Source organism: Ciconia boyciana, chromosome 3, assembly GCF_034638445.1.
Source record: "Ciconia boyciana chromosome 3, ASM3463844v1, whole genome shotgun sequence".
Taxonomy (NCBI): Eukaryota; Metazoa; Chordata; class Aves; order Ciconiiformes; family Ciconiidae; genus Ciconia; species Ciconia boyciana.
In genome coordinates this window covers 74,880,390-74,907,390 of record NC_132936.1, presented here as the reverse complement: position 1 = coordinate 74,907,390, position 27,001 = coordinate 74,880,390, and the positions used below count along the sequence as shown (strand labels likewise).

At 38.0% G+C, this 27,001-nt stretch overlaps 1 protein-coding gene across 3 annotated transcripts in view; it reads left to right on the top strand.

Moving 5' to 3' along the window:
* The window catches only part of GRM1 (glutamate metabotropic receptor 1), a 193,472-nt gene that overhangs the window by 41,437 nt on the left and 125,034 nt on the right, over nt 1-27,001 (top strand). The gene's annotated exons all lie outside the window — the stretch shown is intronic.

The window sequence follows — 27,001 nt, the reverse complement described above, 5'->3', positions numbered from 1 at the left end:
GTGATTTCTCTGCCCGTCCTCTCCCTCTCGTCCTGCAGGCAGTCCTTTCATTTCAGAACCATGCAACTCAGGCTACCTGTAATTTCCATATTTTCTTGTCTAATGAATGAAAAGAAGTGGCAAGATGGTAGAGCAGATCTCAGGAAGGGGATATGAAGATGTATGCCAACTTAATCGGTGGTGTTAACTTTTGCTGAAGTAAATATTAATTACTAACTGCTTTATATGGATATATGATGTTAGTGTTTTTGTGCACTCTAGAGGAATGTTTCATACACAGATTTTGTAACCAAAGTAGGGACTGAAGAATTCTGGTTTCAGAATGTGATCTGGAAGTGTGACATGTGACAAAATGCGTTTCACTAAGGATGCCTCCTGATAATTTGAAACTCCAAATTATTGAATGGTTTTGATTACTTGAACTTTTTTCAGTGTCTTATGATTACAACCTGGCATTCTCAGTTATACACTTTTTTCTGATCTTTGCTGTTGAAAGCTAGGGCACTGATATTACACAGACTTGTTTGTTTTTTAAAACATCAAATTTGCGGATGGCCAAGTTAGTATATATGTGTGTTTTTATATTACCAGAGTAACAGTGCAGGTGTGTATTGGACAGGCAAAGACCATCTCTATCAAAATGAGTTGCTTTTTTCTTCTAGAGTTTATCAGTTCTTTGTAGATATTCACTAAAATATGGTCAACTATAGTTCTTTCACATATGGTCTATCCACATTTCCATTTTTGTGATAGTTCTTATTTTAAGGCTTCTTTGACTTTCACCTTGATTTTTGCAATGTCTTTATGTCTGGTTTTCTGTTTCGATGAATCTTGTTCAAATGATGAGGGCTGACTCTTTCTGGCTTGTCTGTTAGATTGATAATGTCTTTTTTAATCCTTCTATTTACTCTTTGTTTCTTTCTTATCTATTGTTTAAACACCATTCCTTCAAGGCCTCTGACAGTTGTCTCCTTACCTACTTAGCTTCTGTTGCCATTTTATTCTGTTGTCATTTGGATCTATCAGACTTCTCTTTGTCCTTTTCTTTCCCTAAAGTCTTTCTGTCTGTCATTGTTGTGACTGGGATGCTCTCCTTTAGCCCTGCATTATAATATTGGTCTTTCCCTGACTGCATCGGTCCTCAAAACCCACAATTATGATTTTTATAAGTCAGATAGCTAATCTGGCCCAAGTAATCATCTGAAAGCAATCAATGGCTCTCCTTTCATCATTTATTTTTGTTGCAGTCTTTGATTGCAATCTATTTGGATCAGAGACTGTATCTCTAGAAGGGTGTGTAGATAAAGATATAGCACATTTGGAAAGCCATCAGCATTAAAATGAAAAAAGTAGTAAGGCGGTATTGAAAATGGTATTATGTTTTAGATTTGTGCATGTGCTTTTTGTCTGCACATTTGTGTCTGTGCTTATCGTCATTCAATATGCATCATTTGAAATGAATAATGGAATGCTTCAGGAATGATATGTTTTATGTATGTTTTTTCAGTGAACTGAAGAAACTAACTACAGTAAAATTAGTCTGGGTGACAGCATCCCTGGTCATTTTGTAAATGCCCTGCAGCTTTAGGCAATGCTGTGCTTTCTTCATGTATTGTTGTCCCTCTGTAGTGGTGTCTTATTGTTCACCTGATTTTGGTGCTCTCTCTTGATGCTGTCCATACAGGGAGCCATAGGAAATGAGTCTCCTACATTAAGCACCCAAACTAGGTACTTTGGTGGTACAAACCTTAGTTTTCCTATTAGGTCATTTACTTGATCCCCTACTCCAAGGATATGTGGAACATTTTAACTTGAAATTTTGACTAAAAGCCTTTACCAAGCATAATGCCACTCTATTTAGTTCAATTGTTTGTCTCAGAATCTGTCCAACAGCATTACTCTGAACTTTTTGTCAGAACTTCTCACCTATTAAATGCTAATAATGGAATTTCTTTGGAAATCACAATGCATTTTTCAGGTAGTTTTTCACAAACCCTTCTTTTATGCTGGTAACTGAGTATGGGAAACTCCTTTTTAGGGCTGGGTGGGCTGTTCTGATTGTAAAACAGGCTGGCTATTGCTTTGCATATTCTGGATTGTGCCCAACAGCTGGCTGAAATAAAAAGTATTATAGGGCTTGCACATGTTTTATATGTGCTTGCAGAACTAAAAGAAAAGACATTTTCTTTGAATTGTCCTAATTAAGTGATTTTAAAAAATGGCAAATCTAGCAAACTTATTCACTAGTAAGTTGCAGCAAAACTGCAGTGATATGAATTTGGTCATCTATATACAAACAGGAACCAAGGCATGCATTAACATTGCTCTGACATGCTGTTTAGTCTTTTTTATTCAAGCACCCAGCTAAGCAAAAAACCAAAAGCCTTTTAAGAACATTATTTTAATTGAGGGAAGTGGGATTGAATGCGAAATCAAGATCTTTTGCAATAATGAGCTAAACAAAGCCTTTAATTTACCCACAGGTTTATTATCAGCCACACTGTATCAACCCCGTACTCTGCTCTGACTCACTGTAAAGAGGAAGCCTTTACAAAGGGACACCTGGCTAAACAGCTCTCTTCCTGCTCTATCTTCAGTATTGCTATTGATCAAAGCAGACAGGAACAGCTTAGCTTAACTAAATTCAAGGTATCAGAAAGAGAGCTTGGAACTAAATTTGACTTCAATCTGGGAATGATACATTGGAAATTATAGGGGGTTACATTGAGACAGGTTCTGGGGACTTTTCCGGGATGGGCTGACTCTTCTCAGGCATGGAATTAGGACCCTATTTGTGCTGTATCTAAGCAAGTGTTCCCAAATGTAGATTGGAGATCTAACTAGAAGTTCAGTCTCCTTTGCTACTGAAAGTGGGAGTCTGTTGTATTAGTGAGAAGAAAGGGAATTCCTATTTCTGAATCTGGAGGGAAGCTGGGATTAAGACAGGACAGGAGAAGAGGTTACGGTCCTGCCTGAGGGAGAATGTAGGATGTTCTGAAATCGATAGTGTCCAAATGTAGTGGAGAGTTCAGTGAGAAAATTTATTAAGGTATGAAATTAAGGATGATGAAGCTTTAAAAAGTGGCTGATAATCAAAGGGAAAAGGAGAAGGCAAAAATTGATCATGTCTCTGTGTAAAAACAATGACTGGAATAGTATTGGAGTAACCAAAGGCAAAAGTTATGCTAAGAAAATAAACTGTAGTCTTAAGGGAATGCAGGTGATAGCTCTTTTAGCAGAAATTAGTTTTGATGTGAAGAGACTATGTAGAAAGATACTCAACATCATCTGTCTAATCATGCTTATGCAGGCCACTGGGTTTTATAAGTATCATTGATGCTTAGTATGCATCAATTAAGTTTTGTGAGAATCTTGCAAGATGGATGAATCTCCTGTATATCCCCTGGGATGATGCATCAAGGCAAGGCATGTAACTGACTTTCCAGCATCTGTGCGGGTAATGCAAAGCAAATGAAAGACACAAACGAAATTCCCAATTTTAAGAGTTACTCTGCAATCACTGGAGAAGAGACATGTTAGATAAATAGTTGGAAATCAAAATGCTCTTTTGCAATTTGATGATCTCTCAAACTCCTACACACAAGGGTTTGTGTAAACGTATGAGGAACTTTAGGAAGGAAGGAAGGGGTATATTAGTGCACATGCTGTTTTTCAATGTAACACTTGGTAATGGACTACGTACTGCTTTACTTCCATAGGCTTTCCAATGTTTCATGGCCTTCATTAATATCGCTCTATGGGCTGTTGTAGAACTATGAATTTTAGGTGTTGGTAGGGTGACCTCTCCTGAAAGTTTGGACACTTGTCAGTGAAGATACAGCTGTATTCTCTGCTGTGAACCCAGTGCATGACAGAAGGCCAGTCAGTTCTTTTTCTATATCGTAATAAAACCCGTTTAGCATAGGGTGACAGAGCTTTCAGGATGCACAATGTTATGAAATTTTTCCTGACTGCCCTCCCTTCACAAGCCAATATTAATAATGGTGTTTTGGGCATTTAACTTCACACTTTCTAAAATATTGACAAGGTCTTCTCATGTAAGCTGTTTGGTCCTATTATCTGACATTGTTGGATATGTGGAACCTGATTTCATCCAGGTGTAAGAGTAATCAACTTGTTGGTCAGTTGACAGAGAAATATGCCGTGACGTGGTCAATCCCTGGGTGACAGGGTGTGTGGGAGGATTTGGGCAGGTGCCTAGGGCAGTTATCACCTTCCAAAGCCTGAGATTTTATGCCTGAACAGGCATGTAATCCCACTGAATTGGTGCACCACTTGACAGAAGAGTGCCTTGCCTACCTGAATGAGACCCATCAGTTCCTAGCACTGTGACTGTACTACTGAGCCTCTGTTCAGCTCCATCAGAGCAGAGGAAGGAGGGCCTCTGTATCTGAGGACACCATGGTTAAGACAGGGACCCAAACCCTATCTACAGTAATCACCCCCATAGTCAAAAAGAAAAACTAGAAGCAGAAATTGACAGGTCCATAGCATCGATTAGTAAGGGAGGAGGAAGAGTCTGATCAGGAAGCTGGTGCTTTGGCAAAGAAACAGGAGAAGGAGATGACAGAAGTCACTCTATAGGCAGAAATCACCTGGTCCCTGAGTGAACTTTGAGATACGTGGAAGGATTGTATCTGCCAGCCAGGCAAATGGATTGCTGCCTGGTTGCTTAGATGCCGGGATACTGGGGCTGACAGTCAGGAATTAGAAGGTAAGGAAGCCCAGAAGCTGGTCCCGCTAGGGACCAGGGAAGAGACAAAGAAATCGGAAGAGGCACAACAATCCACAACCTCTGGAGGTGGCTCCTGTCGAGCATGAAGGCAAGGTACCTCCTCAGGGATGATCTTGTAAATTTCTGAGGGAAGCAGACCACCGCGGGGAAAGGTGTTGTTTTAATTTGTGTCTTTGTTTCTCACTATCCAAATCTATTTTAATTGGCAATAAATTGAATTCTTTTGCCCCAAGTTGAGTCTCTTTTGCCTGTGATGGTAACTGTTAAGCAATCTCCCTGTCTTTATTTTGACCCATGAGATCTTTCATCCTAGTTTCTACCCTTGTCCTGTTGGGTGGGGTAGTTGGCAAGAACTTGGCAAGAACAAGGGGGTAGGTGGGCATTTGGCTGCTGACCGAGGCTAACCCACCACAGATTACATAGATTGCACTGCCAACAGCATGATGACAGCTATTTCTCTTTCTCTTTCATTCAGTTCTGACATCACAAATATCATAAATAACACAGAGTATCACAAATACCACCTTCCATATCTGGCTAAAAACATACCTTCCATATCTGCCTTTCTCTTCCTCCCAGATGAGTCCCTAGTGCCAGTAGCTCATGCATTACCTACAAATTGACTGCGAATATTCTGCTGCTAGATTGGGATGTTTTTCATGAAGAAGATGACCATCAAAGGATGTTACTGTTCTTTTAAGTTAGGCTAGCTGAAAGAAAGATGCTGTACTCTGTCTCCAATTCATGGTGTCTTCATTTACCACAGGGTCTGCCCCACGTTAATGAAAAATCAATGAGAAATGTCCACGTTCTCCCAAAGGAGCTGAGGTGCTTTGCAGGACCAATGTGTTTAACTCCGTTTCCAAAAAATATGATTAGCTATTCTTAAGTACATCAAAGATTACAAAGAAATCAGTAAAAGCCAACAGTATGTTGTCAATGGGGACCCCCCTCCCCCCCCCCCGCCTCCCTCCCCGCCTTGTGCTAGCCTAGATTATCTAGGATAGGTTTGGGCCTTGTAAATCTGGCAAAAATAATAGATATCACACAGTGTTGCTCATGGCAGTGTTTTACGCCAACTTGCTATGAATGGAAATGTGGTGTTAAGAAAACTGGTAGTAATCCAGCATTGCCAAATGGATACAATAGAACCCAAACCACTAGCATACCGTCTGCTTTTTTTTTGGGAGGGTAGTCTGAGTGATAAAACTGAGTGGTTCGAAAGCCTAAAGTAAAGATAACAACACAAGTGGCATGCTGACAAATAGGAAGATAGTCATTTAAGCAGCAAAAGGTTTACTTTTCATGCTGTTTACAGCAGAAAGAGGACTGTTTCATCTCTCTGGTGCCTCCAGGGCCAAAGAGGCTCAGAATGACTGTTACGAATGAGTCTGTTGCTGCTGACACTCCAAGTTAGTGGAAGACCGTATTTAAATAGATGTCTAGATGTAATCAGAGGTTTAGCTGGGTTTGGATTCAAATTGCTGGATTAACATTCAGGTAGATTCCATGAAACGCTGAAATAATTCATGATCAATGTTCAAATACATTCAAAGTCTAACTGAAGTTGGCAGTTACGTAAAATACTGTTAATGAAGATAGTCCCACCTGGCAACTTCAGCCCATTTCCTGAACATTATCAAGGTTGGTAATAGGATCCATTGCTAATTTTAAAATCTGGAACCTCAGCACATGTCAGTATCTACAAATTTGTATTCCTTATCCATTCGTGGTTCAATCTGTAGTTGCAGTCTAGCACCTGTTAACTATTATGAGAATTTGTAATCGGTGTGGATGAAAACAGCATTACATGATACCAGAATACTACGAACAAGCATGTTTTGTTTAACTTCTAATCTAAAATAACATCAGTCCATGTTAAAATGGGATTACATGTCAAGTGCCAATTAAATAGGCATATATTAGAGCAGAACTGCATTTGATTTGAGTTTTGCTTTTAGATCTCACCAATAGCCATTCCATGGCTGTTGCTTGTTGATAGTGATGATGAATTAGATGTAAGATTAAGGTTTACTTAGCTGGGATTTTAGAGAGCACTTCCATGCTGATATTGACAACAGGAACAATGTTCACTTCTTCAGAGACACAGACAAGAAAGTACAAGAAATGTACCTATAGTTTTTGATGGTAAAATGGGATTTAAGTATTACAGTGGGCAATTTTTAATTTTTTTTTTTTCTTTTCACTTCCTTCTCCCTTCTATGTGACATGAGCTAAACTAGGTTTTGGATATAATCAAACCTCTCTCTTTCATATGGGCATTCAGAATTAGTTTTAAAAGCATGTATTAACCCTTAGATATTTCTGTGGATACACTCAGTGTTTTTAATGAGGATGACATTTTCAAAAGTTGTAGGTGAGATATTGGTGCTTTTGAATTATTACTCAATTTTATTAAAATACCCTTTTTTTTTGTAACTCAAAATGAGATAGCATCTGCTAAAAATAGGTACAAAATAGTAAATTTCAGCCATGGTCTCTCTATGTTATTCTTAGTTCTTCACGGAAGACTTTGACACATAATTTCCAGTATGATGCTTGCTAAAGTGAATCCACTTTAGAGGAAACAGATCATATCACTAACAAGCGTGAGACTGTGTTCCAGCAGTCCATGTAAATTCCTGTCTCAGATTGTCCAAGAGAGGTCCTATACTAACAGACATGAAATACTAGGTCTCCAATAGCTTGAAGACATGGGAAAAAGCCCAAACCCTTCATCACAATCTTCATTCCAGGTTGATTGTCCCATATGATCTTTAGAATTGTCTGTCCTTACATGCCTGGGTATTCAAGGACTTCCTGAAAGGATCAAGTTTATAGGGATTTAAGGTTGTAGGCCAGTGAGATATTAAATGTTTAAACTGTACTTGAGTGCTTGAAGACTATCTATGGTAAGAAATAATTCACAGAAGATAATATTTAGATTAGATGCAGCTTTGAGTATCTTCTGTTCTTGGACAATAGTCATAGATCACTTCTTTGATTTCTATTCCGGAGTTTGAAAGAAAAACAATATCCAGGCTATTATTCAGAAGAAGAATAGATGTCTTTGTGTGGATTGTTAATATAAACATAAAAAAAAAATAAATACAACACTTTACCAAAACCTGAATACACGTGTAAGACTAATTAAAGTGGAAGCAGTATTTATTACTAAACTACAAATGTATAAGTTAAGATATTTTAATAAAATAAATACTTACACAGCTTTTTAAAGTGATATGAAAGGTTGCTGATTTAACAAACAGGACATGAAAACCTGTTTGAAGGCAATGTACCCTTTTTAATGGTAGTCATTAATGCACCTTTTTCATAAATGTTGATTGTACTGAGGGGAGAAAAGGGACTGGGATTTTCCTGTTTCTGAATGTGTAGTGCAATTGATTATCAAGGCAAAGTAATGCTATCTTTCACTTGCTTAAGTCACTGGAATAGGAGAGGAGACAGAAGCATACAACTAAGTATCTTGAAGCACAATACAAAATGTGATGCTTAAACCTCATGATGGTAAACCTTGTGGGGACAAAACCCTCTTGTTTCTGGATTTGTGGCAAAAACTTCCATGATTCTAAGGCAGTTTATGCTTCTTAGCAAAGGAAAGCTAAGACTTGGTTCAGTGCTTTCAAATTGTCTTGGCGTGGATTCTGCGGGGAGAGTTTTCTAAGCTAGTAATGTCCAACAGAATGCAAGGAAGAAACAACCTTGGCAGAAATAATTTACCTTTAAATTTTCTGCAAAGTCTTCCAACATTGAAAAAGTGCAACAGTTCAATGTCTGCTTGTTGTCTGTGAATTAATATGGATGTTAGAATCATTGAGTTATTACATAGTGCTATGTGTTATTGATGGATTCTTTCTTAGGCGGCATATGTTTTATCATGCCTGTGTAGAAACCAGTAGCTGGATGGCTGCTGCTCACCTGGAAGAATATGCTGTACTTTTGTGTGAGTGAATCTTATTGAATGATGCTACTTTAAGGCTCTTTGCATAATTTACTCAGGGCCAGACTTTTTCAGGCATGTCTGTGTGAGCTGGGTTTCTTTATAAATGGTTAGGAAACTAAGCAGTTTATGTTTCTACTGACAACAGTTAAAATAAGACCCTAATACTGTGAACTTTGGAATTTCTGCAGTTTACTTCAGGTGCTTTTCAGTGCTCCAGTAGAAATGTAACCTAATGCAGTTCTAGTAAAAACATGAGCAAAACCGTCCCTCAAAATATAAAGCTCCATAATTTTTTTTCAGTCTTAATTTCTTAATTCTAATCAGCAAATTAATCACCTAGTTTTTCAAGGAAAACCGAAAATAAAGATGAACCTTTCCTGGAATAGTTTACTCTTTCTATTATTATTTAAGAATAATTGTTTTCACGTTTCCTGCCAAGCCTTGGTATAAAAATAGTTTTTCCTGCTCCAGTATGGAAATATATAATATCACTGTTAATAACAATTCCAGTCCTTGGATCACTAGGTATTGACTGAAGGTAATCAGAATTGCCTGGGCTGTGTTCATACAAACAACACGTTTTGACAGGGACCAGCACATCAAGGAAAAAATAATTTAGGTTGCAATTTAAACACCTTTCTACTGAATCCTGGAAAGCAGTGACTGAAAAGCTTTAGAGCTCCTGTGAATAACCATCTGGCTGCATTTTCAGTGCAGCAATTTACTGCTTGTTAAAGCCTTTGGCTCATTGACCAGAGAAGGTAAAATAAAAAGCAGGTTACAATGTTATGGAGAAGGACCATATATTTCCATATACTTCCTGATTTTCATTCATTTTTCCCTTTCCTTTCATAAATGCCCTCAACCTAATGGCCTTGCTGGAGAACCTTTCCAAGGCTGGAAAATGCTCCCAGCATTCATCAGTCTGAGGAGATGAATTCGTCTGAAGGGAGGCTAGCCCTGAAACATCTATATGAATGTACCATGTGGAAGTTTTAGGTCATGCAAAAGTTGTAATCTGACAGTCAAATGCATAATGTTTCTAAAGTTGAAATTAAATTGGAATCAAGACAACTGGCCCATGGTGGTAGATCCTTAGTCTGTTGCTTTTCTGCTGAAATTTTCAGCCAAGACAAATCCTTTCCATTTCTGAGGCATAGTAGTGTTTTAGGACCTGACAAGATGTCAAGAACTCATTTCACCAAGTCAAATCTGTCTCTTTCATGTTACTATTGCCTCTTCAGCACCACCAGTCTGTTCTGAGGTAGGACTGAAAGACTGCAGAACTGGCCAGCTCTTGCCCACACTTCACTTCAGTCATTACTATCTGCATCTTAGTTCAGTTATTTGTACCTCAGAGAGGGAGAATAAAAAAAATAATTTTGTTTCAAAGCCTTGAAAGTTCACTGCTGCCTGATAACTGACCTGGCACTTATTTTAACTGACTTTAAACGGTATGCATTATTCACTATAAGCTATTTGTGGGTAAGCTTTGGTACCTAGGGCTCATACAGTTATTTTCCATGCGGGTGATTTGGCTGTATTTATTCATTCTGTGGGGAGTAAGTTTAAGTTTTTTTCTCCTGGCCATCTTTTCCTCAAAGACTGGAGGGATGCAATATAAGTCAGAGTTAGAAAGGAAAATATACTCCTGTTGTTTACTTTAGTAGAAATGGAATGTGTTATTTTTCTGCTTTACAGAATAAAACTGAATTCTTTGGTTTCAATCCAAGAAGGCATTGCTAAGATGAGGCTGGGTATCAGCTCTTGCCTGTTAACATGAGGATTAGGAAAGCTCCATAATAGGTCAGATTTAAGTACTTCTGTATGCAGAAATGACAACCTGAGTGTGACTCCAGTTATGGTTTCTGCTGATTTCTCACAGCAGGTTGAATCATTGTAAGTTGCTATTCCTAATGGGAAATCTCTAAATTTTTTCTACTCTTCCTCTAGTACATCTCTGAATATTTACTTTTATCTGCTTCCTTATTGTTATATATTATTTGCATTCTTTAGTTGTTCCTTACATGCTGCATCTTGTTCCTTGCATCTTCATCCATCCTTTGTTGGTCTTCCTATCCCCATTTACCTGAGTCTCAAGACTTTCCTGCCAATTAACATACTGAACACTTCAGCACCTGCCACCATTATGGGGCTTTTATTTTTTGTAGTAAAAAGTCCTCACTGTTGGCATAATTTCCCTTCTGTGAAGTCAGGAGGAGTTTTAGCATTTTCTTAATCAGAAATGGAGATAAGCAAAACGTGCTCTTGAAAATCCTGCTCATATTACAGAGATACTTGAGAACAGGTTAATTTCACAACTCTTCTGCCTTGTCTGTTTGCTCCTATTATGTTAGGCAGATTGGCTCTTTACACACTTTTTTGGAAGTGTCACCCAAAGCCATAATTAAATAAACCTAACAATTTAGGAATGATGTATCCTATTTTTGTTTGTGGATGTGTGATAGCAGTAAAAAAAATGTAGCTATGCAGGTATGTAAGACTATCCCCTTTATTTCAGTTGTTCTTGATGGGACCTTGCATCACTATTGCCATTAAAAAATACAGTATGAAGCATTTGTTATCATATTAACCACTATTGCCTTTACAGACCTGAAATACTGTAAAGGTAACTGACTTCAACCTAGTCTCACATGTTATCATCAAAATTTTAAAACTAAATTTTGAGGATAGGCAGTGGTATAAAGGGAAAAACTAGGCAGGTGTTCTGAACTTCGCAGGCTGGCAGTTGATCATCTTCAGAGTTGCAAACTGAGTAAATGTGAGGACTCACTAAGAGGTAACATAATGTAAGCAAACAAATCAGATGCTGAAGTCTATTGAAAGAACTACTGCTAAGGCCAGCGCCCAGACTGATTTACAGTGGAACACCTAGAGTACAAAATTAGATGCGTTAATCAGCATGCATTTCAAATGAATTTGTTTCAGCAGTGTGATTACAATGTATGTTAAATGAACCCAGAATGGAAATGGAGAGTTTAAAGTCTTCACAAGAAACTTGCCACCATCTCTCTGTTAAGCATAACAGAAATAGAGGATGATAGAGCACAACAATGTCTCTCGAGAGCTCTGTTGTCCAAGTATGACTGATTTCTTTTTTCTGTTAGCCATTATGTTTGTGGGAAAAGTTCTTAGATGGGAAGACTTAACTTAAGTAATTGCACAACCTGCTGCTCCAGTAGGGTAGGAGTTGCAGCTGTAGAAGAGTCTGTACATAAGAAAGAGATGGTGAGTGACAGGGTTTTGGTTTAAGGCAATGGTTATTTGTTCTGATAATATCTGATTCTGAGATGTGTTAAGATACATGAAACAAGCTGAGTGTCTATAAATTGCACAAATGGAATGGAAGCAGAATCATGACTCCAAACTGGATAAAGTGGTGGACTGCTAGCCCATCAAGATTCAATACAAGAATACGGAAGCTCTCTAGTAAAACACAAAGGGCTGAATTATGTTTTCATGGTGCTGTGAATCATGAATAACCCTCTAGACAACAGTGCTGTTAAAGTGAGTGTGAAATGGGAATAACTTTCTGATACAAAGTGCTTACCTGTTAAAACAGAAAAATGTCCATGTGTTCTAGGATTGTGCTTCTGTCAGTGGTGAACATCCAGTGCTTGCGATTCAAATGATCTTTTATTTCCATTTTTTTTCTCCTCTGTGAAGAAACATCTCCTGGGAGTATCTGCTAACTGGGTGATTTGTTTCAAGCCAGATGATTGACATTCCTTGTAATTTTCATCCTTGGTATGGAAATTACAGATGTTGTGCTTGTTTGTTAATGTCTGATTCTTGTTTAAAGCTTCCTAAGCTATTTAATTCCACAAGAACTCAGCAGTGTCTGTGAGTTCCACATATTAGTCTGAATATAAGAGGATGTCTTCAGTGTAGTTTACATTTGCTGGCTTTTAATTGAATCAAGACTTCCTAATGGAAAAGGGAACAGGAGTCTACCTGGATTAATTTTCATCATTTATGTTAGACATAACATCATGTTTGTCCTCATGTCTCTTTCTAACTAAATGCACTATTTTTAAGGTTCTGCAGACTACAAATGAGGAAGAAATTTGAGGAAGGAACAATCTTAGATCTGTGCAGTGTCATACATGAGCCTTGGCTCATAACTGGGTTTGCTGGTCACTACTGCAACTCACGCAAATAATAATATTTTAAATACTAAAACTGAAAAAAATTACTTAGGAAAGAATGTACAGGAAAGACCAAACACAAGAGGTTTTTTTTTTTTCCTGTTTTTAAAAAGAGACTTGCTGTGGTGTTAGGATAAATTATTTGTACTTACTAAAGCCCCATTTTGACATTGCATGGGGGCTATGGCCTCACTGCTGAAGTGGAGGTTTTCAGGATCAGCATGAGCAGCTGTGCCGCTTGTCCTGATGACCATGGAAAGAGGTTGGCTAGGATTCTGGAGGGGAAAGTGTCTGTATCAAAGTGCTGTTGTTCTTTCAGACTGTATGGGCACATTAAGTAAAGCTTCAGTTTCTCTGACAGAGCTCCAAAACCAGATACTGCAGTGATGGAGACCCACCTCAAGTTGTGTTCCTCCTTTTCCTGGCTTGAGCCAATGAAAGTTGTAGTACAGAATCTAGCCCTTCATCTTTTAAAAACTTAAGTTTTCCTTAAACCAGAGTCCTTGGATTAGAGAAAACTATTTTTGTGAGCCACTTGTAATATTCAGGGCTCTATGTAATCTATGATTTAGAGGTTGCAGTTCTCACTGCAGAACTAGGCTTTACAATCTAAGAGTTGCTGTTTCATTGCCAGGTATTTTACCGGATTCAAATTTACTTTTCCTGTTAACCCCAAATCACTTTTTGTGTTCCCAGGCAAGCAGAGCTTCATGTACCTGCCCCTTACCTGTCCAGATTCTCCAGCTCTCTGCTCCTGGCAGCCTCTAAAATAAACTTCATACATTGTTAATGCCTAAGTCTGCAGCATAGTGAAAGCTGAAATAGTGGAGATGTAAGAGTAAATAGAATTTAACATAAAAGTAAGACCTCAAATATTGTATTGACTGCATTATTCCATGTTGTATGTAACTTAATATAAAGCTGTGATTCATTTAAATGAAACTGCCACAAATTTTCAGACTGAGAAACAGAAGGAGCCTTGCTGTGTAACTGAAATCCCCCCACAAGGTAGGCAGTGATTTACATCCCTCTTGAAGGAGCCAGGGTCTATTGACCGTTATGGAGTATATAGGGAGCTAAATGATAGGGGCAAATGTACAGAGGGAGAAACAGCTGTACAGTGCTTTAGTGATATGAATCTGCTTATCTTGGGTTTACAACACAGGAACTCAATTTATGCTGCAGTGGGTAGCAGTCAAGGAAAAACAAACCTCAGAACTGGGTCTTTGAAAGGTACGCATCTCCAGTGGCTTTTTTCCCTCTTTTTTCAAAGAGCTGTAGGAATGATACCTGTTGTTATCTTTTTGAAAGTATAGTGGCTGAAATAAACATTCTGGAAGCAATGCTTTTAACAAGCCAAAACAACTTTTAATGACTTTAATAGTTTGTTTTCTTTCCTCAGCAGGAAGAAAAATTTTATTCTTTGCCAACCTGAAACATTTTTGTTAAATCCAGAACAATGTTGTATCAATTTCAAAACAAATATGCTATTTCAAAATAGAAAGTCAGAATGTTCATATTTTGAAAATATTGAAACTATTTCTTCTAGAGAATGTCAAAATAAATTGTCATAATATTTAACCCTCCATGCTTTCCAAATTGGTGAATAATTTTCATCTCCCCACAAGTGTAATTTCCAGCAGATGTATTATTCATCCATTTCTTTGTAGTTTTAGTAATGCTTTTGAAATCCCTGCTGATAGTGACTCCACAAATCAAAATCTACCACCATTTTCAGTAGTCCGAGACTCCATCCTGTTCTCATGGATAATGATAGTAATACAAACCTCCAATTTTTTTTTTCTCTGTGAACTACTTTAACACAATATAATAATTATACAGACTCAAGTCCTTAGGAGCATGGGACACTGCAACATGCTTTCTCAGCAGCATGGGATACCCTGAACACATCGAATCCATCATCTCTTTGCATTGGCTCCCCATAGAATAATTACTTGGCTTCAAAATCCTTACTCAAGGTCAGCTTTCCCTTTATCCTTAAGGAACTTGGTAATCTTTGACAAAGCTATCTAGAAGACATCTGAGATCTTTGGGGTGAAAACTGTGGCCAATGCTGTGGCCAAAATGGCAAAAGGGAGTTTTCTGTAATAGCATGAAGCAGTTCTGTGCAAAATACAAAGTTTCTGTCAGAGACTGGCCTTAGGATGTAGAGTATAAGGTATACAACTTAAGTGCTGGCTTCTCTCATCAATGATCATAAAAATATATGCATGAGGAGAACACAGAATGAACACTCCCTAAACAAACAACTCCCTATCAAGCAGCGGCAAACATGCATTGCAACAGAAGAGCTCCATGATATATACAGTGCTCTATCAGCAAGAGGAGGAGAGAACCAGAGAGGAGGTTGTTCAGGCTCACAGTCCTCCTGCTAGAGGTTAGGCTCTTCCCGCAGTACCTGAGCAAGGAGGGCAGTCACCCTGAGCTCTCTACAGATGGTGAGCTGCCCTCTGAAGGCACCTGTCTGTCTGTCCATCCCTCTGTCTCCCTGCTCCCCTGCTCCACTGAATACAAGGGCAACATGTATCCAAAGTCATGCAAGAGAAATCCAGACCTCTCATTCCAGCGTCAGACATGGAGGTTTGAAAACATTTATACAGAGAGAAAGAAGCAGGTTTTCTGTGAAACACTTCTGCCTTTCAGGGCAGAAAATCCTGTGCTGACAGCATTGGTTCTGTTGCTGAGGAAGGAGGGAATTTTGTCAGCAAAGAGGCAACAACCTCATTTCTCTTCCCCCTGGTAACAGAGGGATCCCTGGTAAAGTAGATGAGAGCTGGAGGTCACCTTTTGGTGTAGTTTTGTTTATCTTGGATCACTTCAGTCTTCTGGGAAATGTGGTGGTTCCTCCCATGAGGGTTTCCCACTTCTGTCCTCGCATTTCTTACTGGGGTTGTACAGGCCAGGGCAGGGACAATGTTCTTGTTCTGCATAGATTTGTTTAAAAAAGGCAGGAAAGAGTGAGAAGTCAGGTTAGGAGTTCTGTAAATGGGCCTGCACACCTTCCCACTTAAACATCGTGTCCGGTCTTCCATTTTCCTGAATCTCCTCACACTCCCTTCTCCTTACTTTTGTTGGTCATGTGTGTGTGTGTGTGTGCACGTTCCCTTTGTTGACTTTGTCATTTTCACATTATGCTTACTGACTCAATTCCCCTTCACTAACTCATTTTTTCTTAAGAATCTTGTATTTTGCCTCCTCTGCATTACAGATGCCTTTTTTCCTCCCTAGTTTCACTCCACTTCACAAAATCCAGCTTACTGAACCTCTACCCTGCACACTTAAACCTTCCTGTTGATTCACAGTTCAGTTCTGAGATGATTACAGCCACTGCAGTACAAATACCTGTGCAGATCATCAATAGACAAAGCTAGGGTACCTGTTGGTATAATTTTTGCTGTCTTGTCCTAGTGATGTTTAAGTGAAGTCAGACTGTATCTGGCATCAAATAGGGTATAGAGCACTTCTTTCCTGGAGGCTGTGGTACTATGAAACTAGTCATGAATAGTCTTTGGCCCTTTGAAGGCATTAACCGAATTTTGCATCGTAGTTCCTTTAAATGAAAACTGATTCCATTTCTAGTAATTTCAAATCAGCTTGTACATCATATAAATTATCTTCTATGTTGTTGTTAATTTTTATTTTTCTTTTAAATTAGAATAAAATGCTGAGAGGTACTGTTCTGGGCAGTGGAGAGGCCAGTGACATTGGAAATACTTATTTCAAAAACATTGAATCTGGAAAAATAAAAAGAATCCTTAAATCTGAACTTGAATTACATTCTAGTTTTTAATGATTATTCCAATACTTGACATTTATGTCCTGACAGCTGTTATACTTGCGGTTTGATAGGAAAATTTCAAGATTTTCCAGGCACTAGATCTTCATAATAAGTGATGGATTTAAGTTGATACTGTCCCTCAGCTTTGACCACATGCTAACCTGGCTGATTGGTTACTTTGGTTACTGTTATTCCCACATCTAATGGTGAATTTATGCTCAAATCCTCTAGGTGCATAACACAGAAACGTAGTGACCATCCATAGAAATGGAGCTCCTTTGGGAACAGACGAGATCACTCAGCTGCTCACCACAGCTGCCACAAAATAAGTGTTTGGAAAGCAAAGGAAACAAATTGGTCCTAGGTTTAAAAAAAGCTGTTTATTTTGGCACCAACCATTTTCAGAGAAGCCTCTTGTTACAAACTCCATGGTCTGTCATATCAAACCTGTTAAAACCGGATCCTAAACACAGTAAGAGTGAAGAAAGAGGACTATTCCTCAGTAACTTATTTAAGACTTGACTTTGCAAAGTCAAAGAGATGCTGTTTCTCCTATCCAGCAAAACTCTTAAGCGTAGGCTTAAAGTTCCACAAAATAACATTTTGGTAAATGTCTGCCTGGTTACTGTCACAGAAAAATGTGAGACTTTTATAGTGATCTAACGTAAACATTATAGAGAACACGTATGATCTTGGGTTTAATGCTGATTTCTTGAAAGGACTTACGTTGTGTGGTCATTATGAAAAGTATACATTTATTTAACCTTACATTCTGGACTACTAAATAAGTTATTACTAGTACAAAATGTAAGCAATAAGATTATATTATAGTTTAAGAAGAAGCACAGGGTAACATTTAATAGGTTAGCAAAGAATGAGTAAAAGTTATAGCCAATATACCTCTAGCTTGTCTTTAATCATGCTAATTAAAGATGACTGGAAAATACAGAAGGGAAGAAGATTCAGAAACAAGAAATGAGCTGAGACTTGCTAGTCACAAAGGTAAGAAAATCAGCTTGATTGAAAAGCCAATAGATGCATTTGTAAGCATTCTATAGAATAAAATTACGTTAGATATAGATATGTTTGTTAATTTATGTATTCAAGGATAACTAAGTATTCATGCTATGTAGTAGTCATGGAGGAGAGTGACAGAAGTTTATGTCAGTGACAAAATGTTAAGAGGTCCCTGAAAACAGTGTTCCTCAGGCTTTGAACCTGCATTTGTGCCTCAGTCCCTGTCTGTGGGTGCATCAAGATTTTATTGTAATTTTGTTTCTGAATTCAGGTAAATGAAGTAACATTTCTTTGTAATAAGTAGGCCATCTATTTGTGATTTTCCAGACAGAATTTGATTTTAGTCTAATCTTTTTCTTTCTCTTATATTGTCCGTATAATCACATATTTCATACTGCTGACACATGTGATCTTGTCGTAAGACACTGTTGTATCTTGTTGTTCTTTATTTACTCACTCTATGCTACGTTTAAGGTTTTATTTAAATTCTTTTTTGTCTCATGCTTTAAGAACTAATCTTTTTGAAGGGTAAATTCATTGAACTTTCACAGTTTCTCTCATCATTTCCAGAGTATATCTTGTGGTCAAAAAAGCTGATGATGGTTTGAGAGGAAAAGGGCATGTCTGTACACCAAAATATTTCTTAGCCAGCAGATAAATTTGTGTGAATAGAATACCCAGCTGAACCTTCAGAATTGAGAAGGTGGCCATTTAGCATGTGCTTTGTTGTCATTTCTCCAGTTTTATACTTCATATTATCTAAATTTTCATGCCCCTTCACAAAATAAGTTTAATGTTGGAAAAGATGATTGTGTGTCATTTACATACCTTCTTTGTTATAAGTAGCACACAAGCTCCTTACCGGTACATAACCAGAAGGTAGATTTGTGATGCTGGGACATTTTTGTTCTGGATAACTTTAAATTTAGTTGTGAGATGGGAATATTTTGTTTCCAAAACCACAAGAGTCTCCAGGAGATTAAGTTGTACTTGACAATCCCTGAAAAAAGTTGAAGATGGGACTCATAGGGAAAGCAAAGCCTACAGTTGTTTACAGTGAGTTTCTTTCTCGGCACTGTTGGAGTGGGGACTACTGGCCCAAGGGTGGTGATTCAGGAAGCTATGGTTCATAGCTAGGGCCAACAGCATTAGAAGCTTTTCTGTCCCCACAGAAGCTCAAAAGCAGCAATCTCTTGAGAGCTTGGTGTATCTCTGGAACCTTGGGCAACTGCTTTGACACCTCCAGACTCCTTTTCGGTTTGTGGTTTCTCTTGAGTGGCACAGAACAACTGACTTCTATGTTAAAAGCTAGAGTGCTCCTGAAGCTTGCAAGCCTGCAGAGATAGAACTTGTCACTGATGTGGTGTATTAAACTTTCCCCCAATTCAATTTTTTTACTTGAAAAGTGTTAGGCATTTTATACTGGCTTCTAAAATTTAGTATTTGAAGTTTCTCAAAGGGAATAAGTATCAGAAGTAATCATGGGGCTATTTTAGAGAGACAACAGGACCTAGATTTATGATTAGGTTTTTATCTATATCGAAGTTAAGAACTGGTTTCATATTTGTCATAATAGAAAAGTAATTTGGTTTCACGTTGACAATCAGCCCTGGTATGAATACACGTTGCAAATTATTAACCAGAACAGTGTCCTAACTTTTCAATTTAAAGTATGACTAATTTCCTGAATCTGTTGTTTGTATTAGAAAATTAGATGATGTAATTTTCATTTCCACCAGCATACAGACTATGCATACTTGATGCAATTAATATAGCTAGATGAAAGGTGGATATATTTTGATACAAAGGCAGATGTGAATCAGTTATTTTCTGTCATAAAAGTATGTAATTAAGTAATCTTCTCTGACCTACAGGAGAAACTGAACATTGGCTGCAACAAACATGTAAATAGCAGCCCTGTATTCTGAGGAACAAAGGGTGATATTTACAGCAAAGACAGCATATTATCAGTGTCATCATCTCTTTGTAGTTAACAGCCACTATTTCTGAAGGGTCCCCCAATGTTACAATTTCACCAATCAAAATCTGGAAAATGCTGAACATTTGCTTTTGTTTTCTTTCTCTCTTTTTTTTTTTTTTTTGTATAGAAAGACTCTCTCAGTGTACAATCGTATATTTCAGGCTTCCATTTGCATAAAATCTGCTGATGCCATTTTAAATATCAGTGGCTCAGGTGTTGTTGGCCAGGTGGAGCTTGCCCAGGTCCCACATCCCCCAGGTAAGGTCTCCTTGCCCCCGGGTTAGGATTCTCTGCAGGGCACAATGCACAGTCCCCTCTGATGCACTGCTAGAGCCAGAAGATGCATTTGGTAGGCACATATGGCTGGCTCACAAATACTTTTGAATAATTCTCTTCTACCTTGAGAGGGAAAGCCATCATTTCTCCTTCTTTCTCTTTCCATTTAACCAGTGTCACACTGGTCGGGATTTTAGCCATGCAGGAGAGATTTCAGAACTGTTCGGCATCCTTAGAGTTAGGTTTTTCTCTATGTGCTTAGCTCAGGGCTTCTGATCTACTGATCAGCAAGAATTTCCCTTCTCCCATCTTCTTCCTACTTGGTTTGTCTCTCGTCACACACCTCCCGTCTCTGTTGGAATTCAGTGCAAACACTTGCTAAGCACTTTCTTGATTACCAGCTCACACTCTCTGTAGTTGCATCAAAATGAAAAACTCTGTTCATCAACACATTATGACTGTGATATTTGATACAAGATTCTTACTGGCTGATAATTTCATGTAGCTATGAGGCTAGGATTTGGTTTTAAGCATTATGAAGTTAGTCAAACTGAAAATAATCAAACAATGCTTCCCCATTGTGTATGTGTTAATTTATAAGGTGAATTAACACTTATTTTCATTTTTTTTATTACATGCCAAGAAGAATAGCAGAGAGAAAACCAGAGCGCATATACTAATTAACATGTTCTAATAACAGAGTGAACCTGTCAAAGTCTCAAGCACAGAGGTTTAGATAACTATCGGTTTCTTCTGCAGTTGTGATGATTATTCCACAACAGTTGTTCCCTAACTTTTCCTTTTCACCAGGCCATCATGTAGAAGCAGGACCTGATGCAAGGTTTGCTGAGCCCAGAGAATGTATTTGGTGTGTCAGTGTATGTGGTGAGGGAGGGATTGCAGTGCTGTTCTGGGGGTACAGACGCAGAGTTATCATGGTAGGTTATGTCAAGGTAAGGACTATTTACCATGCTTTGCTGACCACAATTCAGGGAACAACTGCTGGAGATGACCAGGCCTGACTAAATGCATGTTTGCTTCATAAAGAAGAATCTTTATGCCTTGCAGTCTGGCAAATGTTTCATTTATGGCAGTGTAGAGCGCTTACATATGTAATGCAGAACACATGCAATCAAATGACTTTTTTTTAAACCTTTTAACACATCAGAATACACATACCTTAGAGACTGTTTTTTGGGGTACGTTCACACTCTGTGGCTTCTACTTGCTTAAAAGGTTAAAAGACTATGGCAAACATGGTTTCTATTATTTCAGATAAGACCGAGCCCTGAGACAAACTGAATCTTGAATTTTGTGTTTGTGGTCAGCTGCTGCTGCATTAATAGTGAATGTTTTTTGAATCACTGCTTGACATTTCTAGCACAGCTGATTTTCAGAAGATTTAGGGTCATTAAGATTGGACATCAAAAATCATGGAGTAAGGGTTATTAAAAGAACAGAAACAAATGTTGGATTTCGTCCTTATTCCCATCAGCACAAACACCTGTTCTTTGGTTTTTTTCCAACACCTTTTGAAGCAATAACCTTCAACGACTCTAGCTGTATCAGGCTATGGGCTACATTATTGGCCTATTTTTCCTCAGAGGTTTTAGGATGGTATTGCTACTTTTTGATTAATTTTTCTGAGAGCAGGCTGGGGACTGTATGTTGGTTTCAGCTTAGAGAGGGGAGGTGGTCATCTTTAGCTAAAGCTTGGGAAGGAAATGCTGATTTATCATTATTATTTCTACTTTGTGGCCCTGAGCAAACCACTCCTGCAAATGCCTTGTCTTTTTGCAGTCTGTGAAATGGGCATAGTAATGCTTTCTTGTCTTTGTTTCTCTGCAGGAATGTTATGAGAATTAATGTGTTAATGCTTTGCTGTTGTTTTATAGATTAGATCTCTGTTTATTCAGGTGTTATCTAAGAATACTGATTGCGTCTGTATATTTCCCTTGGTTGTCCTGAAGTAAAAACATGCTGAAAGTCAAACGATACTTTGGTTATATAAGGAAGATCACAGGGGATAAATGTGTTCTATCTAACTGGAATATAGTAATCAGTTTCTAATTATTTTTTGAAAAAATGTGAAGTTAGTATTCACATAGCATACTAGAGGGAAAACAGCAGAAATCTATGTCCTTTATGGACCGAACAGATAGAGTGTAACACCCAACAATATAATGCCCCCAATGAAAGAGGATATTGGCCTCCTGAATAGTGACACCAAATGATATGTCAACTACATTTGTGTTCCAATGGCACTGCTTTTGTTTTACGAGGAACTGAATTCACATCAATAAACATTCAATAACAGACACTCATTGGTATGGTGACCTACTCAATAAGTTTCTACTTTCAGTAGTAAATCTGTACCTGAATACTGATAGAAGTCTTCACATCCCATCACCAGTTCCATAAACTACCCAGTTCTTATGGATATTGATTTTTTTAAAATAAATTATTTGAAAGCACCCCAATTACTTTGTCTCTTACATCAATGTTTAAGGGTTTCCCAGTCATTATATGTTTGTTTTTAATTAAAAAGCCTCTTTGTCATCAAAGGAAAAAATGGGGAGAGAGGACAAAATACAGATATACAACTCGGTTCTGAATTGAAGTAGGTAGCTGGTACTGGCAAGAAATGTACCATCGGTCAGTAAAAAGAAATACTATGTAAAATAATTGTGTAAAAGGCTACAATTCTGGATAATGGTGAGAGAGATGCAAATAGAAAAATAGACATCTGGCATTCATTTGTCCTTAAAAATAAAAGAGAATAATAATAATAAAAAAGCAGTTGACTGCGTCCTGGGGAAGCTTAAGAATCTGGGACATTTCATTAACAAGAATGATTGCTTCTATAAGCTTGCTGAAGTTCTTATTTCACAGCCTTGCTGGAATGCCCTTAAACTTAACACACAGTTCCCCTTCACAAGAAAAAAAAAAGAAAAAAAAGAAAAAGAAAAACTTCTGAGTACATTCTTTAATAATGTAGTATAACTTTTACTTTATGGACAATTGCACTTTCTACTGGCAAAGCTAGATCCAGAAGAGATGAGCATCTGAATACTTAGTTATTAAAATTTTATTTCTAAAAATAAATGTGAAAGGGAATGAATTCAGCTGAAATTCACTCTTTTTCTTACCCTAGACTCTACAGGAAAAAACACCTTATATGATCAGGCCATCTGCCTGCCTACCAGGCAGCCTAGAACAAGTATTGAGCCTCTTGGCCAATTTCAAAGACATTTGGCAGACAAGTAAAGTTCTTCATGGTTAACGTTCCTACCAGTCTTACCACAATCAGCACCTGGGCAGAGGGCAAACCCCAAAGCAGTGTCCTTTAGCTCAGTAAGAGTTAAAGTTACCTCTTCGGCCTCCTGGCTCACCAAGTAGCACCTCTTCCCTGGCCAGGCAGTCAGCGCGGATGGGGCCACAAGTACTTCTGTTGAGCCTGAGGTCAAAGAAAAGAAGGAACTAGCAGAGTATCTGTGGTTATTCATTGGCAGGCTATGTAGAAATGCAGAAACCAACTAGACAGGGAATCAGTGCTTTGTTATTTGTGGTGCTTCTGGAATTAATTTGTTACTGAAATAAATTGGTGTAAATGGCTTAGTACTGAATACCCATTAGGAAAAGAGTTCATTACTGCATGATCTGAAAAATGCAGTGAATTCTGGTGTAATGAGGATATAAGAAAAGATAAAAGTGATATTGTTCTTTAATTTAACACAATTAGCTTTGCAAATGAAGTTTACTATTCCTTCAGCTTTCCAGCATTATATTTGCACTCAAAAAAGTGGATACTGATCTTGGTTGGAAACACTTCTAACTCTTAAAAGAGTTGGAGGTTTCTTTCTTTTTACAGTTATTATTTAAAGACCTTAGTAAGGCCTGTTAAATCTGAAGAAGGTTCACTGCTGGACATACAGACTGACACAAAGTGAAGTCAAATACAGTAACAGCCTCGGCCAAAGTAAGGTGACAGATGATTTGGTTCAAAATAGAAAATATGACCTTGGCCACAATAAATGAGATTTGCTGACTGCTCGGAAATGGTATCTACCCACTATGGCATAATAAAGCTAAAACATGATTCAATAAAGCAAGAGGTCTTGTGTCAGAGAATTCTAGTTAAGGATTTGGCTAAATTGCAGAGTGTAGTGTCAACTGATGCTTAAAGCAGAATCTACCAGAAAACTTGCTGGAACACATACACACACACATCCCCCGCTATACTGAGCCTATACAGGAATTGGAATTAAATTGATTTGAGCTAATAAATTCTGAAAGTGATGAAATGCCTGTTGTTGATTTGTTTGTTTTCTCTGAAGATGCGTTGCCTTCACATACTGCATTATCTTGCCAAGTACCACAAACTACATCTTTTGCCAGTTTTCTTGGAGTGTTTCCATTACTAGAGTAGGCTACGAAGCAAATTCACATTGACTGCTTGATCTAATGTGCTTTAGTAACATATCAACGAAGTAAGACATCTTTACATTGAATGAAAATGAGCTAGACAGTGAACAGTGATGTGTGATGAACATGAGGTTACCTTTCATGGCACTGATAATGCTTTCAGTAAGAGTAGCTTGATTAGCATATGTTAAAAGCAATACCGGGGTGTTTAGTTGCTTCTGTAAAGAGGGTAGATGACAATTTTGGGATTCCTTTTACCAGCGTACAAGAACATGATAAATGCAGCTCACAGATTTAATCATCTAGCCATGCTCTCTCTCAGCAGAACTCAGATGTTGGATTTTGTGTTTTATGCTTACTGCTGGTCTCATGCATTGAGAAGAAAAGATAGTGACACAGATGGCACCAGCCTTTTGGACCATCCTTAAAAATGGCACAATATAGTTTCAGCCAAGCAGTGTGCTGGATGTCCTCTGCTCAGGACTGATGGGTGGTGTTGTCTGCGATCATCATGTGGAGTGATCAGAGAGATGTGTCTTTTAATTGTGTATGGCAGAAACAAGCACAACTTCCTAAGGATCTGCCAGTGTGTGCTCTTGGTACAGCTACAAGCAATAAAATACTCAGCGTTCTTCAATGTGAGAGGGCTAAATGATACCTTGATGACATTTTTGACATCTTGTAGTTCAGCACATTCAGGACATGAATGAGTAAGCTAGATGGATGAATGGAATATGAAGGAGATTACTCCCTCATGTGTGTCATGTATCTCAGAGAACATCTAGATGAGCCTTTTGCTTTACCATATCAAAAAGATTTTGCATGTCAGGCTATAACTGATGCTAATTTGAGGTGAGGGCTGGTTTTCTTAAATACCATTCTTGTTTGATACCTAAAATTATATATTTGCACCTACAAGGTATCTATGTTTGTGTTGTATCTGATAATTTGTTACTTTAATGTCAGATGCCCCTGCAGTGAAACTTCAGAAACTGTGCCAAATAGAGAAGCAGAAGCAATACACAAATTCTGTTCACAAACATGAGCAACTTAAATTATGTGGGACTGGTCAGAAAACTATGATTTTCTTCCTGCTTTTTGGGGAGTGGTAATCATTTACAATCATTTCTTGGCAGAATTTTTTTGATCTGTTGGGCTTGGAAAATATACACCAAGGAGCATCTGCCTTTAAAACTAATCAAATAACAGAAGCTTCAAAATGTATTTTTGAATGTGAATACACACAATTGTGTGAATACACAATATGTCCCAGGCTATCAATTCTACCTCTGAACTATGAATGATTTTGTTGCCATACCAACAGTTTGTTTGAAAGTTCAAATATGCTAGACATGACTGTCTTGGATGTGAAGGACTTTTCCTTTCAATATTTTTGGCTTCCTATTCACTTTTCAGGAGATCACCTTCTGTGAAATCCGGTATTATAAAGGACAATAGCACAATGTGGAAATAAACTGATTCTTTCATATAGTATGAATAGAGTAAGGAACAATTTGATATCATAAGTTGGAGCCTTTGGCAGTAGACACATTCTCTCTCTCTCTTTTTTTTTAACCAGGCTTCCCCTGCATTTAAACAGAAAGCTTTCATGTAACTTAGAATAAGTTATTCTTACTTAACAACCTATGGGTTCTTTTCTATAGGGATTGCATCTTCCCTAAACCTTTCCTGCAGTCATGCAGCCTGTAATGGAAAAGATGCTTCTTTGCTTAGCAACCTGGTGGATATACAAATCACAGCTTCCCTTTTTGGTTCTATGGCATCTATGCAACATTCATAAATATTTTAATCACAAACCTAGCCTAGTACAGGCTTGTTCTAAAATTTTATATGTAAACAATAAAAATAGAGATGGACATAGATGGAAGGTGATGCAAACAGCAGGAAGGAAGTACTCATATATGGAAGAAGTCACATGATAGTGTCAACAACACATAGCGATCAAGATAAGAAAAGCCTTGCATGAAAAATTGTAGATCTTACCTGTCACACTGTAGAATGAAAAATTTTACATCATTCAGGTGGCATCATGCAGTGAAATGAATTGGTTTGGGTTTATGGTGACTATATAGGACCAAATAGAAGATTAGAAGAGCAAGTCTTCTTTGAGATTTCTTCAGCTAGGGTTCAAAATCCTTTTTTAGACACTTGCTTTGGGATTTGGTCTGTTGGATTGTTCAGCTGAGCAGATGGGCCAGGAAGGGTTAGGGAAAGACTGGTGTATGTTTGTAAATATTATACGCATGCAGCTTGTGACTCTGAAGAATAATATAGACAATTAGGCATACAAATATATCCTTGTGTGTATATCAGTAAGCAGGCATGACTCTTACCTTATTTCCTTGATCTTACATGGATGCATAACTCAATCTCAGTAGACTTCACTTCAAGCATGTTATTCTGTCAGCTTTATCTCACATATGGTGTTCAGAGGCAGATTCCAGATCTACTTTTGCTATAGAAATCTGTCGCTGAATGTTTTCTATCCTAGAAACTACCAGTTATGTTTATCTGGGTCCTTTCAGATGACATATGTAACTCTGTAGCCCAGTAAAAATTTGGTGGTGTTATCGCTTATAACAGGCCACAGGCT